The sequence below is a fragment of the Hibiscus syriacus genome, unplaced genomic scaffold (genome assembly GCF_006381635.1).
Source record: "Hibiscus syriacus cultivar Baekdansim isolate YM2019G1 unplaced genomic scaffold, ASM638163v2 tig00116939_pilon, whole genome shotgun sequence".
In the NCBI taxonomy this organism is placed as follows: domain Eukaryota; kingdom Viridiplantae; phylum Streptophyta; class Magnoliopsida; order Malvales; family Malvaceae; genus Hibiscus; species Hibiscus syriacus.
The window spans coordinates 1,017,794-1,022,411 of NW_024063477.1; the positions used below are offsets into that span (position 1 = coordinate 1,017,794).

The window sequence follows — 4,618 nt, forward strand, 5'->3', positions numbered from 1 at the left end:
AACCGGATGTGAGCGACCTGCTCCAATTCGACACCAAGGATTTGCTTGAATTGGATGCCAACAAGGCCTTCCCGGAATTGGATAGAAGCGTGCTGTAAGGAAGTCCTTTCTCCAGACATTTCATTCATGTACCAAAAGAAAATGTAAAATCAATGAATTCTAAGATATCCCATGAATCCAATGATGAAAACCAATCCATCTCATTGTTGAATATCAAAAGAATCATCAAAAAACAGAGAGAGAAGGAACCTTCTTCTATACGACTATACCAGACCCCATCAAGAATTGCAAAATACAACACTATGAGAAAGCAAATGAATTTAAACTTCGGAGTGGAACAAAAAGAAAAAGAAAAAAGTGTGGACAAGGGGAGAAGATAGGAAGAACATGCAGCTGTCGTGCCGGACTTGTCGACCACCGTGTGTATATATATATATGGGTTAAGATCTACTTAGACAATATAAAATTTTTAATTTTATACAAATTTATGATCATTAGATGAGTGAAACAAATGGTTGATATCCACTCTTGATTTTTTTTCCCAATGATATCTTATACTTATACGTTATAAAGTCGTTATATAACGATCTCGGAAGGATCCACGATTATTGACTATTACATAAAATCGCCATACTGTTTTCTTTCTAAAATCCACAAGTGAAAAACACTACGCTCTTAATGGTGAGCGTCGATGACATGATGATCCTGAAGAAGAGGTAGATGAACTTTCGGAATTAATCGTCATAAAGAAGAGATTCGACAAGTAATCCCCAACATCTTCGGGCGAAAATCTGGGGACTAATTTCGTTCTACTTTCATCTCCAACCGTTGATTTATGAGTATCATGAAACTCCCTGTACACTCCGACTAGTTTCGTCCCGATGGAAACCTTGATTTTGTGTCGAAGCTTCGGGTCAGGCACCACAGAAGAACTCTGCTTAATGTATGCATCTTCAAAGCTTGAAGTAAAATTCTTGAAACATTCTTTAGTTTCTCCATCGGTCATCGAAGCCGTTGGATTCTCCGGCAAGGAATCGAACACTTTGCCCCAAGCTAACCGCTCGTAGTTCGCCGCATACTGCCTCACCTTTGCTTCATGTTTCGCTAACCAATCTTCGCCGAGTAGATTCAGGAGATTCGATGTACGGACCCTGGAGATTATGTGTTGGAGATTGTTGGTTGGAGATTGTTGGTTAGAAATAGGTAAGATAGCGAGACGTCTTTGTAATGGTTTGACTTGCCGTCGAGTTTGCAGAGTAGGACGACGGTTAACTGCGCAATGTGGACGGATATGGAAGGCGCCGGAGACTCGTCGGAATCCGGACTATCTAAGAATGATTCTGGTATCGATGATCTCGCCGGCGGTGGCCAGGCCGAGATAATGTCGGTGAGGATATTTCTGTAATCGGCTAGGACAGTGAGGTAATTCATCGAGTATATCGTTAAAGGATGCAGACCGCCGCCTGGAATAATCGGTTTGGACGAGTCCTTTTGGATTTTGGATTCGAAATCAGTCAACAACGAAATCACCGACTCACTGAGTCCTACCAGTGAGTTCAGAGCTAGTGATCGGACGGCTGAAGCTGATTCAAAAGGAAAGATCGTTTCAATCTCTTGCCAGTCCTCTGAAACAGCAATGTACATATCGAGACACAGAACATTTTCTCCGTCGGCAATTTTTTGGTCTTGGCGACGAGTTCCGGGAATCCAAACAGAAGCATGGCTCCTTCTTTCGAAATCTCTGCAAAATAAGATTCCTTGATGGATTCCGACGAAGCAAAGACGTGATCGCAGAGGATTCTCTCTCCATTGAAAAGCTTCCTCATTGAAATCTTCTCTGCTCGTAACCAGTTCTTGATTTTCAAATCTAGTACATCCCACTCCATTTTATTAACCTGAGAAGATCTTAGTTTCTCGATTCCCAACTTAGAAATACCCTCATCGGTGATCGATTTTCGAGTAGTTTTGTAAATTTTTATACATTCTTTAGCGTAACCGGAAGCGACATGCAATCGGCTATCAATTTCAGATCGGACATAGCTGTAGAAGAAACATTTTCAGCTTCAGAGATGGAATTCCCTACGGTGCGAATCTCATCGTCCGGTGAACCATTATCATAATAATCCCATGTGCTAATTCTCGTGGAAGTCCGTGATGATCGGGTAGAAACAGATTCCGGATCCAAATCAGCCCTATTCATCGATAAAATCTGGTAAAACTCTTTTTGAAGCCGTTTCATCGCGATTTGCATCAAATTTTGAGCTTGAGTGAGCTTTTCGGGACCGGAAACTTGATGAGAGACCAGCAAATGCATGACCTCTTGTAACTCGTTGATAGCTCTGATGAACTGCATGGCTTCTCTTTTGCTTTCGTAGAAAAGAGAAGAAACTCCGGCGTAAGCTGACTCTTCGGCATCTCATTTCATGATGGTTGTGGCAGCGGCGTCGATGGTCGTATCGATCATGGATCTACGGCGAGGAGTACTGGATAGCAAGGTTCTTGAAAGTGACATGGAATGGCGGGATATGGAAGAAGACACGTGCTGGAGCTGAAACAAAGGCTCTTCATCCCTTTCCTTGGCTTGAAGAGGTAAGTGTTCAGAAGCTTCTTTTTCTTTTCTTCAGTTTTTGATTGTAAGTTTTCTCCTTGTTTTTCTGTGGATTAGAATGAGTGGGAAAGAATTGGGCGGGGAATTTATAGACGATGGTTTGACGACGCCGTTGCTAGGAGGGGAAGAACGTTGTGTTGAGAATTTTGACTTTTGAATCCGACCACTTCCTTTTACGTGGTACACGTGTCTCCTCCTAACCCAACCAAAGAAATATTAAAAAATAAATAATTTTTTTATAAGATAAACTACAGATTTAGTACCTAAACTATTACTTTTCTTCCATTTTGGTATCCAAACTTTTTTTCATAACCATACCTAACGTTTAGTTTGGATTTCATTTTGGTACCTCACTATTAAAATTTAACGTTGATGTTGGTATATCACCATAAGATAATGTCACGCCATCATTGGAAAAAAAATAATACGTCAATAGTTTTGTTAATTTTTAACAGTAGTTTAACCTTTTTTATATTACGTCGCTAAATATTATTTTTATGGGTAAACTAATTTTTTTTTTCAAAATCATACTTAATGTTTAGTTTAAGTTTCAACTTAATATCTCGCTGTTAAAAAATTAACATAACTGTTAACATGACATCTTTTATCTTTTTCAATGATAACATGTCATTACCTTATGATGACACATCATCATTAAATTTTTAATTACGGATATTAAAATAAAATATAAAATAAACATTAGGTATTATTTGGAATAAAATAAAATTTGAGTATGGAAATATAATAAAAGTACTAGTTTAGATACTAAATGTATAATTTATCCTATTTTAATACATTTCTAACATCCGTGAAGGAATCTGGATGGAGTAGGAGGGTTCAAGATACATTACCTATAGTTCATTGATGAGTAATTTTTTTGTTTTATAGAAAGTCATTTTGTTTTAATCAACGCACAAAGGGCACTAATATTATTACAACCAAGTCAAATATAAAAAATAAAGAAATAATATTGCTGAATTCTATATTATTGCCAAATAAGTTGGAAAATTGTGCCATTTGAAGAAAAAAAATCCTGAATATTAGACTTATCTTCAGTCAAGGCTATAGGCTATAAGATCCCATGCATTACAGCCCCTATAATTAATTTTTCCAAATTTCTTTCCCTTGAAAATAATAAAAGAAACAAGTTCTTGATAAGATCTCAAAATCCTAACCACATCCCAATTCCACCTTTTGAAATCTTTTTTTTTTCAAACTGAGTTAACTCGTATGAACATGTCTTTGCCCATTTGACCATTGGGATGGGCGACTGCCTTATTTTACTTCCATCTAACTAACCTACTTCCAAGGAAGAAATTCAAGGTTATTGGAGCATTAGCATTGTTTACTTTCATGCACAGTTTTTATAAGGTAAAATATAGGTTTAGTATTTAAACTATTACATTGTGTTCCATTTTAGTATTCAAATTTTATTTTTTTAAAATTTTATTTAATATTTAATTTTAATTTGTTATTCTCCCAATAAAAAACATAATAGTGACATTGATATGTCATAATAAGATAATGTCACATCATCATTAAAAAAATTAAAGAAATATATCATCAACATATATGTTAATTTTTTAACGACGGGTATCAATTTGGCACATAAACTAAACGTTAAGAATGATTTTTTAAAAAAAGTAAAATTTAGGTACTAAAACGGCAAATAATAATAATTTAGATACAAATCTTATAGTTTATCCTTTTTATATGTGAAAAAGTAAGCTATGATTAATTAAAAATCCGGATTTCTACAATGGTTTTCCGGGGGACGGCTCTCATATGTGCCATTCAACATTTCAAGTTTCAACTTCAATATTTTCCTTTCAAGACTCGATTTCGACCGCTGATAAAAGCTCAATACTAGATTTTATAGTAAGTTTAATTATTAAATATATGGATCAAATTGTATTTAGAGTGATGACTACCATATTAGAAACAAAACTAAGCAAAAATGTCCCTAAAGAAGACTGTCATGAATCAAACCTGGTGAGTTAGTCTTTTTTG

General features: G+C 36.0%; 1 pseudogene; it reads right to left on the reverse strand.

Annotated features, from left to right (window-relative positions):
• Positions 1-667: 667 nt before the first annotated feature.
• On the reverse strand, positions 668-3,963 carry LOC120188244 (annotated as a pseudogene).
• Positions 3,964-4,618: the final 655 nt, after the last annotated feature.